Consider the following 15,224-nt stretch of genomic DNA (forward strand, 5'->3'; position numbering starts at 1 on the left):
ACCCACCAGCCACTCCTTGGAAGGAAGTTTGGGCAATCTACTTCCATAGTGAAACCACTTTGGAAACCCAAGGAGGGGTCTCTATGAGTCAGGTCCAACTTGAAGGCACATAACAACAATAACAACATATAACTGAAAGAAAAAAACTTGTCAACCAACAATTATATATCAAGAAAAATTGTCCCTCAAATATGATGATGAAATTAGGACATTTCCAGATAAACAGAAAATAAGGGAATTTTTAAAAACTAGATCAACCTTAACAAGAAACGGTAAAGAGAGTCCTTCTGACAGAGGATAACAAACATCCACAGACTAAGATTAAGACACATGACAATATCACCTGGAATTCAACCTAGACATAAAACCAAAAATCCAAACTCACTACCATCAAGTTGGGTCTGATTCATAGTGACTCCTCCTTGGGTTTCTGAGGCAGTATCACCACAGAAGTAGATTGCCCAACCTTCCTTCTGAGGAATGGCTGGTGGGTTTGAACTGCCAGCCTTCTAGTTATCAGTCAAATGCCCTAGGCACTATGCCACCAGAGCTCCCAACCCAGACATAGATGTATCAAAAATAAAGTAAATCTATAAGACTGAAAACAAGGAACCAGAAATGCCAATTTGTAAATGATGATAATTACAAAGCAAAAACAGGGAATCAAAGATGTAGTTACAGAACTTCCAAATGGACAAGAAGTCAACATGATATTAAGATAGAATGCATGTTTTAAACTTGGGAAGATAATAATGAATTACAGGGTAACATCAAAGGAAATTAATAAACCTTCTCACTTGTGGTAGTTAAGGTTGTATGTCAACTTGGCAGGGTCTGGTTGAGTGTCTGGGTAGCTGGATGTAGTTATTCCCCATGGTTAGACTGGTAACTAATTCTATGGTGGAATCTACTGGAGCAGCTGAGTAGCTGCTTTAGGAATGTGGTCTGCTTCCAGTATATGAGAAGCAACTTTGAGGAAGGTCTCCAGGTTATGGCATGCTTGAACCATGCATGTAGCTGAGTCATTGTTCAACAGCCTGCCTTGCTCTGCTGATCTGGGGACTTTCAATGGACATGAATCCATGCCCTGCCATGTTGTTTGGTAACATTGGGAGTATGCCTTTTTACTTGTTGACCTTGGGTTTGTCACCCTCAGCAGCCAGCAGCTGTCTGAGGGAAGAAAAACCTCCAGCTTCAGTGGGCCAGGAGAAGAAAGCAGAGCTGAAGCCAAGGTTGAGAGGCTTGCACCCAGCTACTGGAGCCTGACACTTTGAACTCAGACTTAAAGCCTCCAAACTGTAAGAGAATAAATTCCTGTTTGTTAAAGCCATCCCATCTGCAGTATATTCCTGTCAGAGCAGCAGTAGGTAACAAAAACATCACAAAAATTAAAAAGAAGAAAATCATAAAGATTCAGTAAACACTAAAACAGCAACAAAAGAAATAAGAAAATATCTATAACGTGTACAAAAACTAACTCAAGATGGATCAAAGACCTAAATCTAAAACTGTAAAAATCATCAAAGAAAAAAATAGGGGAATACTTAGGAGCCTTAATACATGGTATAAATGCATTAGCAAATGTAACTAAAAATATACAAACAGCAGAAGACAAACTAGACAACTGGGACTTCCTAAAAATTAAACATTTCCACACATCAAAAGACTTCACCAAAAAAGTAAAAACAAAACCTACAGAATGGAGAAAAAAAAAATACCGCAATATATTGGACAAAGGCTAATCTCTAAAATGTATTGAAAACTTCAACACATCAACAACCACAACAACAAAAATTCAATTAAAAACCAGGCAAAGGACATGTAAAAACATGTCACCAAAGAAGACATTCAGGTGGCCAACAAACACATGAAAGAATGCTTGTGATCATTAGCCATTAAAGAGATGGAAATCAAAACAGTGAGATATCATCTCACCCCAGCATTAATAGCAAAGTTCAAAAACACAGAAAACAACAAGTGCGGACAAGGGTGTGGAGAGACAGGAACACTCATACATTGCTGGTGAGACTGTAAAATGATGCAACCTCTGTTGAAAACAGTGTAAGACTTCTTTAAAAAATTCAAATGAGAAATACCATATGATCCACCAATGCCACTACTATGTATATATGTATATATCCTAAACTATATATATATATGAGCTCTGGTAACATAGTGCCTGAGGCACCTGACTGCTAACCAGAAGGCTGGTGGTTCAAACCCAACAGCCACTCCTTGGAAGGAAGGTTGGGCAATCTACTTCCATAGTAATACCACCTTGGAAACCCAAGGAGAGGTCACTATGAGTCTGGTCCAACTCGATGGCACATAACAACAACAACATATATATACATATACCTCACACCCAGTTTATCGCAGCACTATACACAATAGCAAAGAAATGGAAACAACCTAAGTGTTCAACAGATGAACAGATAACCAAACTACAGAACAAACACATAGTGGAAAGCTATGCAACTTCAAACAATAATGTTGAATCTGCAAAACATCTCTTAACATGGATGAGCCTAGAGGACATTTTGCTGAGTGAAATTAGTCAATGACAAAAGAACAAATATTGTATGAGACCACTACTTTAAAAAGTCAAGAAAAGGTTTACACACACAGAAAGAAACATTATTTGAAGGTTACCAGGGGTAGGAATTTCCTACCCCTGCTATCTGGTAACCTTCAAAAGAAGGAGGGTAAATCACCAAGTAGAAGGTACACACATATTAACTTAGACAAAAGGTAAGGCAATGGGAAAGACAGTATATAATAAAGAAGAGGTCAGCACAAAATGATCAAGGCAAAGGAAGACACTGGGAGGAGCATAAGAGTTCAAAGCAACAAAGGTAGGTACTATTACATACACAATTCTACAATAACAATAATAACAATCTATGAGTGGTTAGTTACTCAAGATAGACACTCAAGCCGAACAAGTGTTCAGTGGAACTATACCCACAAATACATACAGGTTTGACAGAGAATATTTCTGTGTATGAATTTACATGTGCTGCCAACATATCCATGAATGTGGTAGATCACACAGGGGCAAAGTTACAAAAACTTCTTAGCCATAACCAAACACTTTGAGGAAAAGAGTTGCTGGGCCTGAGAGATCAGAACTATAGTCTTGAGAGAATCCAAGGTCAATTGGCATAACATAGTCCATAAAGACAATATTCTACATGCTACTCTGGTGAGTAGAAACTGGGGTCTTGCCCATCAACGGATGAGTGGATAACCAAATTATGGTATATCCACACAATGGAATACTATGCCACATCAAAGAACAATGAGAGATAAGTGAATCATCTCACAACGTGGATGAACCTGGAGGACATTATGCTGAGCGAAATAAGTCAATCTCAGAAGGACAAGTACTGTATGAACCCATTACTGTAAAAAGACAGAGAAGAGTTTGCTTGAGAAAAGGAACTCACCTAGTAGGCTACTGGGATGGGGAGGGAAGGGGAGAGATTAATTTCGGGCTAGTTGGTGCCTACACACTGACATGGGTATGGGGAGGGATATATGGGAAGGATATATGACCACCATAATAACATTAGGAAATGGGAGGACAGCGAATTCTGCACATAAGAAATAGACAGCAGATGCTAATACCAACCAATGTGTCCATGATACTGCATTGCCATTAACACCAAACACTAGGCTACAGATAAACACATAAACACCTAAGATGATCAGATGGTGGTCAGTGAACAGAGGTATATTCTAGACCAAGGATAGATTCAGCTGAGGCTAATCTTGTACAGATACCAGTGATACAAAATACCTGCAGTCTTTACAGAAACAATAGAAGACAGACACAGAGTAATCCCTCACAGGCAACCAGATACTATGGGGAAGAGATCCAATAGATGCACTGCCTCAGGACCATAGTACTGGAGAACACCAGACTCAATTGGCACAACAAAATGCATAAAAGCATTGCTCCACATCCTACATTGGTGAGTAGCGACTGGGGTCTTAAAAGCTTCCAAGTGTTCATCTAAGATGCAGCTAATGGTCTCCTAGCGTTGGAAGTGAAGAAGAATGCAAAAAAAAAGGGGGGGGGCATTTAGAAGCAATCAGCCCTAGGATACGATGGTCCTCGAGACGGAAGAACTTGATGGTTGGCTACCAATGGCAACCACTCAGGAAAGGATCAAATCTGGAGATCTTGGATAGAGTGGGAGGGAAAACGTGGAACAAAATCCAAAAACTCAATAATGACCAGAATTACTGGTCAGATGAAATTGGTGAGACTCCCAATACTATGGCCCTGGAATACATTCTGTACCTGGAATAAAACTCACCCTAGGGGTGGACTCTCAGCCCAATAGTTAAGAAGATGTTCACACAGACCACTCAACCCAGGATGATGCTCCCACATACTCTATGGGAACACATTCCTTAGAACAATAGACCACAGGACATCAGAGGACCAACATTCAAATTGAGGAAATGTAGGACAAATAGGAGTGCATAAATATGAGGGGCACAGGGGGAGGATTACAGGGTAGGGAGGGGAGGAGACTGGGTTAGGGTTGGACATGGCTAATGTGGAATGAAATTAAATGTACTTACTATGTTGAATGTAAAACAAGCTCTTAAAAAAATAAATAAAAATAAAAGCTTATGAGAGGCCAGCTAAGGTGCAACTATTGGTCTCTCCCCATATGGAGCACAGAGGAATGAAGAAAATCAAAGATGCAAGGAAACAATTAATCTAAAAGACTGATGGACCACATGAACCCCAGTCTCCACAACCCTGAAACCAGAAGAGCTAGATGGTGCCAAGCTACCACTGCTGGCTGCTCTGAATGGGATCACAATAGGAGGTCCTGTATAATAAGGTGGGACAAAAGTGGAACAAAATCCAAAATCATAAAAAAAAAAAAAGACCAGGCTTACTGATCTGATGAAGACTGGTGGAACCCCCAAGATTATGCCCTTTAGACACCCTCCAAGACTGGAACTGGACTCACTTCCGTGGATCAATTTTCAGCCAAATGATAGATAGACCTATAAGGTGAACAGTAACACTAGGGAGGTACGGACTCCTTAGAACAACTAACCACAGGAGATCAAAAGGGCAGCATTTGCCTAGGGATACAACTCAGAAGGCAGGATGGGATAAGAAAGAAGGACAAAGGGAAATGGTAACCATAGGGTGAAAGTAGGAAGAGTGCTGTCACATTGCTGTCCCTATTTGTAGGGATTGGAATCAAATTCACAAAATAAAATGTGTCTGAATTATTGAATGGAAAACCAATTTGCTCTGTAAACTTTCAAATCACAACAAAAAGTTAAAATAGGAAAATATCACATTCCTTTTTTTTCAACATTCTGGGATAATATCTACATATTTACATTTTTGTGGATAATGAAACAAACTATAATAATGTAAGTACATAAGTGAACAATCTATATTAATTTAGTAGTATAAAATAATGTGATAATATATGCAGATATATGTTAGACAAATATCTCAGTGATTCAAACTGTTAGCAGTGACCTCCAAAGAGGAACTTGGGATTGCAAGAAGGGAGCATTTTTATTTTTTGTTTTATTAATTTCTAAGCTACCATTCAAAGCTCTGGTGGTGCTGTGGTTAAAGCATTGTTCTGCTAACCCAGAAGTCAATGGCTTTAACTCACCAGCTGCTCCCAAGAGATAGATGAGGCAGTCTGCTTCTGTAAAGAGTTACAGCCTTGGAAACCTTGGAAACCCTATAGGGCAGTTGTATAAGGGTCACGCTATGAGTCGGGATCAAGCTAATGCAGTGTGTTTGGCATGTTGCCATTTTTTAAAATTACTTTTATTATTAGCATACTGAAAAGAAGAAAAAATTTCTAGAAACTTCTTATAAAATAGTGTGCCAAATCTCAGAAATACCATTTGCTATTGTGTTCTAGAAAACTCATGTCTCTCTTCAAATGCCTCCACTGACAATGCATATTTGCCCATATTTCCTTCTCACTACTTAAAATTTGAAAAGAATATTGCATCGAGAACCAGAATATGTGAGTTCTAGTTCTTGCTTCATCATGACCTAGCTGCCTGTTTGCAGACTGGCCATTTCACTTCTCTGATTCTCTAGAAAATGTAGGTTGGATAAGATATGCTGTTTTCTAACTTTGTTCCCTGCAGACCCAGGAACACTTCTCCATACCCATCTACCACCCTACTTTTTAGCCAGAGCAGCTCTGGTTCTCTCCATTTTATTCATTTACATATCCACCACAGATTTTCTCTGGCTTCTGAGTAAGAATCATTTGAAAACCTCTAGAAGAGATTATTTTAGTAGTCCTCTAGAACAGTTACTTTTTGAGTTTGTGAAATCTAGCCTCTGGTTAGGTGATGCAGAACTTCTAGTCAACTCTTAAAGTATCCCAGATAAGAAGCTACGTGTTTTCTCTATACATCAGGCCCAAAGCACAGACTTTCTTTTTTTTTTTTTCCCCCCTGAAGATATGTTGGACTGTGTTATGTATAAATAGCTATAGTGTAGATGACTGAAAAGAAAACAAAGTGCATGCATCAGAAAACACTGGGCAAAGGGAACTGCTTGGGGGAAGAGAGATTCTTGATCTTCTTTGCTCAAATGACCATTGGACCAGTTGGCATTATTCCTGGAATGATGATTCTGCTTTTGCTTACGAACATGCTCTGTTAGAAATATTAGTTGGCAGAGTGCCCTGAGACTGCATTCACTAGGGAGTTGCAATTCTTGCCTTGCAGCTAAAAGTCAAATGAGAAATGAACCAGCTCTTAATGAGCAGCTAAGTGGGAGGAAAGGGCCAGGACATGGTCTTCAATGTCCATGCCCAATGAGTTGAGCGCTTGTGTTCAAGGTCAGCTTCAATAAGCCCAGTAAATTGGGTAAAATTTAGCCATCAGGTAGCCTTTTCTTTTGCCTTAGGTGAATTGACAAAATTGGGAACTTCTAGAGAGTCCTAATTGAAAGTAGACTTCAAAGCTAAAGCAGTTCTTGCTGTATTATTTCCACCCATTTCACTCTTCAAGGACAAAATATTATAAATATAATAAATTCATCTCTGTAACACATAATTTGCATCATGAGGTAAGTGTCTGTGCAACTGTTTGCCAAAGTAAGAAGTGAAAAAGAGTGTCAAGATACAATGCTCATTTGTCACTTTCCCATTTCCCAATCCAAACATAATCTGTAGGGACAGATTAGAAGTGAAGCAAATAGATTGGCCATTAATTCTATCTTCTATATTTTCCATCATAGGAAAGTCTTAATACCATGCTTAAAATATCATAGACTAAACCTATTGGAATCATATTCATTGAATTTCCCAGTTATCTCTTAACACTTCTATATATACCACATATCACTGAGATTAATTCTTATCCTTGGATTTGTGTTATTAAAGTAAGAACTGAATCTTCTGTTTCTCTTATATCCATCAAAGACCCCAACAAAATACTAACAACCAGTAGACTAAATGTGACTGAAATTTATTGTCATTAAAATATATATATATATATATATAGAAACAATTTGAATATATTAAATTGCCAAATAAGAATACTTAATATACAGTGTAGATAGGTTACATGTTGCCATGAAGTTGATTCCAACTCTTGGTTACCCTATGTGTGTCAGAGTATAATTGTGTTTCATAGAGTTTTTTTTTTTTTCTTTTTACTTTTTAATATTGTGATTAGGGTGAAAGTTTACAGAGAAAATTGGTTTTCCATTCAACAATTCATACACGTTTTGTTTTGTGATATTGATTGCAGTCCCCACAATTCTGCCCCCTTCCTTCCTGTAGTTACCATTTGTCCTTTTTCCCTCTGCATTCCTGCCTTTGAAGCTTTATCCCTGGCTAAATGCTGGTCTTTTGATCTCTTATAGTTAATTGTTCTAGGGAATGCATACCCCCCTGGTATTATTGTTCACCTTATAGGCCTATCTATAGTTTGGCTGAAAGTTCAGCCCTGGGGTTGAGTTCAGTTCCATGCTTTCTGTGCTTGAAGGGTATCTAAAGGCTATAGTCTCTGGAGTTTCACCAGTGTTCATGAGACCAGAAAGCCTGGTCTTTTTGTGATTTTGAGTTTTATTCCACATTTGTCTCCCACTCTACCCAGGACCTCCTATTGTGATCCTATTCAGAGCAGTCAGCAGTGGTAACAGGGCACCAGTTTTTCTGGTCTCAGGATTTTGGAGGCTGGGTTTCAAGTGGTCCATTATTCCTTTGGACTAACAGTTTTCTTGCATATTTGAGTTTCTTCACTATTCTTTGTTCCAGATGGGGAAAGACCAACAACTGCACCTTAGATGGCCTCTCACAAGCTTTTAAGACACCAGTTGCTACTCACCAAAGTAGCATGTAGAATATTGTCTTCATCAACTATGTTACACCAATTGATCCATAGGGTTTTCAATGGCTGATTTTTGGAAGTTGTCACTAAGTCTGTCTTCCAAGTGACCTCTGAGTGGACTCAAACCTCCCAACTTTTGGTTAGCACCCAAACATATTAATCATTTGCACCACCCAGGGAGTCTATAAATAAGTTAGAAACTTTAAAGAATAACCTATAAAGAAAGGGAAGAATAGATAGATAGGGAACTATCTCTGTTGTTTAAGTAAACATAAATTTGGATCATCAAAGGACTGTGTGCCAAATTTGTGTAACTGTCTATTGCCACCACAATGTTGAAAACAAGGCTTCAAACTGGGTCATTCAGATCCAACCTCCTGCTGAGAATTTGCCTTTCCACTCCAGCTGTACTAAATCAGAAGCTGCATTTGAAAAGATCCCCAGGTGATTTTTATGTACATGTGAGATCACATGGGGGGTCTATACGAATCACCTAGGGATCTAAAAGAATCACTTGAGGATTTTGTTAAAACGTAGATTTTGATTCAGTATATCTGAAGTGGAAAAGCAACATTTCAGTTAGGAGTCAAACTGTATTGAACCAATTTGAAGCTGTGGTTGAGAAACAAATCACCCTAAAACTCAGTGGCTTAAACAATCAACATGCATTTAGCTGAAGTGTCTGCAGATGGACAATTTAGCTTAGGCTCAGCTGGGTGGCCCTTCTTGCAGAGATTTGGCTCACTTGTACGTCTGAGGATCTAATGATTGGCTGGAGGAATAGTTGACTGGGTCAAGTATCTCATCCTCTAGCAGGCTAGCCCAGGCATGTTTTCCTGGTATTGTTAGCAGGCAAAAACCAGAGTAAGTCCAGATGTGCAGATGCTTTACAAGCCTCTGTTTGCAAGTTGAATAGAACACAAAGGCAAAGTAAAGAATATTCATACATGAAAAAATCGAGATTGGGGCCATAAATGTCATCTCCCTCACAAGTTCTTTACTGATTTAATCTATGCCATCTCATTTAAGTCTGCGAATTTATTACTATATTCCTCATTCAATAGATGTTAAGAGAAGGAAATGCCAATCAGTTGTTAATCAATAGAACACACTTTCTTCCTCTCTTATATGTTAACTTCTGTCTCCACACATTTTGGAGTTTTCTAAACCTTGATTATATAAATACAAATACAGAAAATAATGTCAATAAAAAAGGAAAGGTTTTCAAACAGAATAGTCATTGGGAGAGAATGGCAAAACTGGAAACCAATGAACCTAGTCTCTTTATTTCATTTAATTTATAAGAATTTTTTCTTTTCATAAGGACTGAATCTACTGTGCATCAGTTATGTTCATTAGGTACCAGCAAAAAAAAATGAACCAGGAAAACTTATAAAGGGAACTCCTCCTAGCTGAATTAACTAATTTATAAATGAGTCTTCTTAAATTTTACAGGTTTGTATTTGGACTTTTGGGAAAGTTTCAAGGAAAGTTGAGAAATAGTATAGTATAATCAGTATAGTGAGCAGAGCAATGTCCTGTGGGATGGTGAAGTGATCAAAGTCCCTACACACTAGATTAAGGGTGTCAGTGAAAATGCATTGTGGCTGGATGAAAGCAAACTGCATTGAGTGGTGCTGACCTATTGGTACGAGATAAAATAAGATTGTCAGATTGACTTCTGCCTGACAGACACCATGAAAACAAACCACATCTGTAACAGCATCTGTACCTGGAGTCACCATCCAATTACATTCTCAAAATCCAACCATTATCTAAAACCTCCACTACTTGTGCACAGGCCAAGAGATGAGAATAAGTTGGTATTTTCTAGACTCTTGCTGTTGGCATTAATTCTGCAATTCCTTTTGGGATGTGGTGTTGTTTTGGTTCACAATTTGGAGGAGTTGATTCTGGGAGCTTCCATATAGCCCTTCAACATTAGCCCTCATCCCATGAATCAGAGAACAAATATGGAATTCCTCCATATATTAATTTCCTAGGGCTGCTGTAGCAAACTACCGCCGAGGGGATGGCTCACAAGAAGAGAAATTTTTTGTCTCCCAGTTCTGGAGGCTGTTGTTGTTGTTATTGTGTGCCTTAGAGTTGATTCTGACTCACAGCAACCCTATATAGGGCAGAGTAGAACTACCTCATAGTTCTTAAGCTGAAATAACGAGAGCAGATGGTGCCTTTTCTCCCAAGAATGGTTGCTGAGTTTGAAATGCTGACCTTTCAGTTAGCAGTTGAGGGCTTAACCATTTCGCCACCAGGGCTCCTTTTTGGAAAGCTAGTAATCTGAATTGAGACTATGAACAGGGCTGTGTTCTCTCAGAAATTTCCAGGAGAAGATATTTCTTGTCTTTCCCAGCTTCTGATAGCCCTAGACATAGACCCACTGTACTTACTGTGAAACAAATTGGTCAAAACTCTTTATCACTGGAACCTATAAGCTCTAGTCTCACTAATGGACCTTTCTAGGTCCCCAGGGAGCTCAGCATTCAAAGATACTTATGGTATCCCACACCACATTGCTTCTCACCAAAAACTCTTTTCACACAAGAAGAAAGGTAATGAGCTCACATACATGGGATTCAGCTCAAAGTTAGTGTCCAGAAATGCTCCCAAATTTGGTATTCTCCTTTTCCTAGTACAAAGTCCCCCTTACAAATGGCAGCAGAATTTCTTAGAGACAGCTAAGAAGATTTATAGTCCATGCATGTTACAGGTTATTTTTAATAGGCTCACAGCCTCTTCATGTGAAGGGCTTAGGGTCTGTGAACTGGCTCAGATCTGGGAAGCAGATGAGAGACTCCAAGTGCCTATTGTGGTAACTTAAGTCAGTTTCATCCAGTATACAATCATCCATTTGTCCAATGCCCATCTATCGTAGTGCTGGAGATGTCACAATCCATCGCATTAGATCCATGAAGGTAAAACCATTCTGATCACTGCTCTGGTTCTGCTGCTTGTTGCAGTGCCCACTCCCACCTTTTCTCTCATGGTTGACTTTGACTCTATTACTCTGGGATTTCACTCTCCCCAGAGAAATTACATTGGCGCCCACTCTAAGGGTGGCTTCTCCCATCTTCACCTCCAGCCTCATTATCAGAGCCAGTTTCATATCTGGAACCCTAACTGAAAGGGAGTCAGGAAATGTCATTTTTAGTTTTCTAGCTACTGGGTAGCTAGGACAAGGCTGGGAATGGATGCCACGGGCCAATACACCATAATCTTACTGTGGAAAAATCTGTGAATTTGGAGAGAAGATGGAGCTTATGGTAATGAATAGGGTAGATGAATGGATTAGAATGTGTGTGGGATATACATACAAAGAGGCTTGCTGAGTCTGAAGTGGTATGGAAAGTGCCTTTTTGTAAAAATGACCCTTTTAATTCCCCAAAACTTATGTAGAGTACACACAGGACTCCTCAAAGCAGAGACCTACCAGAGATTAATGCCCGATGCTGGCTTGAAGTCAATAGAAAATTACTTATGCAAAGAATATTTAATGATGTAAGGAAATGCTCATAACACATTAAGCAAAAAAGGGGAGATACAAGACTATATATTCATTTTCCATTTCTGTGTGTGTTTACACTCATTTACTGTCTTCACACATGTATACACACACATATAATGGAAGGAAGCATCTCTTAAAGTGCTCAAAATGATAGGATTACAAATAATAATATAGATTTTTAAAATTCTTTTATTTTTCCAATTTTTTTCAAGTATTTGTTAGAAAATTAGAAATATTTAAATGAAAAATATTATACAAAACCAAAATGAAAAAGTGAATGTATGAGTTGTACTTACAGTCTAAAAAAGACCATGTTATCATTATTCTACAACTCTACAATCTGTTTCTAATAGTGTAAAGAAGGAAACATCTTAAGAACTAAGTCTAGGGTTGGGGAAAAAAGATGTGCTCCTAAAACCCTAAGGGTGGACTTGATCTGAGAACCATGAAAATGAAAGCTAGGTTCTAAACATCAGTAAGTTCACTGGCTTTGTACACTTGATTTTAGCAATATCCCCCATTGTTTTAAAGGAACCAAACGTACTGCCATCTAGTCGATTCTGTCTCATAGCCACACTACACGACAGAGTAGAACAGCCCAATAGGATTTTCAAAGCTATAAGTCTTTACGGAAGCAGACTACCATATCTTTCACATGTGGAGCAGTTGGTAGCTTCAAACCACTGACTTTCTGGTTAACAGCCAAGCAGTTTAACCACCGTAACACCAGGGCCCCTTCAGAATGAGATAGACATTAAATATCTTAATGAGGATCACATGGCCAACTAGTTATAGCTCTAGAACTGAAAGTCATGTGTCACAACATAGTAAGATAACCTTGTTTCTAATCTCTCTCACATATGCACCAGCAAGTGGACTACATGAACTTCATCTCCTGTATCCACCTTGTTGAAACTGTCCCTATTGAGATATCAATCACCACCCAACTGCCAATCCAAAGGATGGTTTTGTTCTTTTATCTACCTGATTTCTCCTTTTCTCTTTCTTTAGCCATCCTCCCAATTCATACTTTCTTGGTACTTTATCATTCTCTTCCATTACACTAATAACCATCTAGCTGTGGTAATTAAACTTTTGTGTACTTAAGAATCACCCAGGAAGCAGAATTAGAGATACTGATTTTAGGCCTGTATAGAAAACTTCTTCAGTAGGTCTCTGTGCTAAGGCAGTAGGGATCCATACATTTTTAACCAGCATTGGGGAAGGAGTGGGGATTTCGACACACATGTTCCTTGAATCTCAATTTGAGAAACACTGAACTGTGGTTGTCAAAGCAAGTCTCTAACCCAGATCTTTTTCTTGGGCTCAAGGTCTAAAATTTCAATTGCTTGATAAGTTCAGATGAACCCTGTCATCTTATTCACCTATCCCCAAACTTCCTGTGCCTCTTCCTACATGCTTATTTTGGTCCTACCATCTCCTGAGACATTGCCACAAAGCTAGCCCGGGTTCTCTGTATTTGTGAGCTCCACCTTGTCCTCCCATCCCTAGACTCTGCCATCTCTCTTCTCTCCCTCACTCATTTCTAATGACTCAAGCTCACCCAAATATAGAAAGACCCTTTGACTTTATAATGTTCTGCCCTTTTCCAATCTCTGAGCCAAGTAATTGCAAAGACTGCTCTCTGCTTGGACATGATTTCCCAAAACCTGACTCCAAAAGGTCATGTGGCTGTCAATTTTTATTAAAATTCAGGACTAACGGAAGGGCCTGAAGTATGGGCAATGAGCAGGATTTCTATACAATTGATTGCTTCAAGTTGAATATTAAGCAGTCTCCCTCTTAAAAAATGATTTTTCCATAGGCCTGCTATTCAGCTTCTCCTCATGTGCTCAGGCTCCAGTCTCCCTCTATGTGGCTTTGCTTCCTTTTTACTTCACTTTTCTTCCTGTTGACTCACTAAGACCCCTGACTTCCTGAGTTTCACTTCTGCCAAAGAGCTGTTCCTTTATCTCAATCCAAGCCCATCCCAACCACACCCAGGGAGCAACCTTCCCAACTAGATTGGACAAGCAATGGATTTTAAGACAGGGATGTTTCTCTTTCAGGAAAAATTCTGCTACCAGCTCAGAAACCAACATTTTTTTTCTCCTTGTGGTGTATTATTACCTGCTCTTCTGAAATTGCTTTAATATTAGCCACAATCTGACACAACAGTATTTTGTATCCTCTTCCTCATTAGCAGGATGGTTGAGCAAAAATGGTTGCAGTGAGGCGTTAATGAGGTCAGCCTCCCAAGTGCAATCCTCTGGAGGACTAGTTAGCTTTGTACTATCCCACAAAGGTTGTAGCAGTCTCTACCTCCTCCTTCCAGCTGGCTTTTTGCTTTTTGCAAAAAGCACCGTTTATTACAAAAAAAAAAAAAAAGTTTAGGAAAGAAAGGAAGGAAGAAGGGAGGAGGGGAGGAGGAAAGGGAGGGAAAGACAGAGAGAGGGAGGACTACCAGAAACTGAAAGAGACAAGGAAGGTTCTTTTCTTAGAGCCGACAGAGAGACTATGGCCCTGCTGACCCTGAACATAGATTCTGAGCCTCCAGAACTGAATTTCTATTCTTTAACACCACCCATTTTGTGGTGTTTTGTTATGGCAGCACTAGGAAACTACTTTGGTTCCTTAAAGTGATTCTTCCTTGGTCTGCCCAAGTCACTCATTAAAGATTTATTGAGTTAATAAATTAATTAATATCTGAATTATAACAATGAAAGTATGAATGGATCAGAAGGAACAAGTTTGAAGCCCTATAACATGAGAATATACAAAACAACCAGATGTGAATGATTAGCACTGGCCTAAAACCAAAACCAAACTCACTACCATCGAGTCAATTCCAATTCATAGTGACCCTCCTTCAGTTTCCGAGGCGGTATCTCTAAGGAAGTAGATTGCCCAATCTTCCTTCTGAGGAGTGTCTAGTGGGTTTGAACCACCAGCCTTCTGGTTAGCAGTGAAATGCCTTAGGTACTATGCCACCAGAGCTCCCAGCACTGACCTAGGGGTCAGGATTCCAGGGTTCTGGTCCCTGTTCAACATCTCTGCTGTGTCACTCTGAGCAAGCCATTTAATTTCTTTAATCAACGGTGAATTACCCAATAAGCAAGGTAAGCACCAGTTTATTTGTGCTTATTTACTAATCTGTAGTGAATGGGTTCACTTGTTTATCACCATAGCCAATGTTCAATCAAACCATATGCAAAAACGGCAAGGAGGCCACATGTTCTGACCTCCTCTAACCCTACAAGGGGAAGGCAGGATTACCAGCAGTAACCCAAGGCCTATTACTGCAAGGCCAGACATGCTGCCTCCCTCCAGCCCTTTC

The sequence above is a fragment of the Orycteropus afer genome, unplaced genomic scaffold (genome assembly GCF_000298275.1).
Source record: "Orycteropus afer afer isolate SDZICR_OR568_19922 unplaced genomic scaffold, OryAfe1.0 scaffold00012, whole genome shotgun sequence".
Taxonomy (NCBI): Eukaryota; Metazoa; Chordata; class Mammalia; order Tubulidentata; family Orycteropodidae; genus Orycteropus; species Orycteropus afer.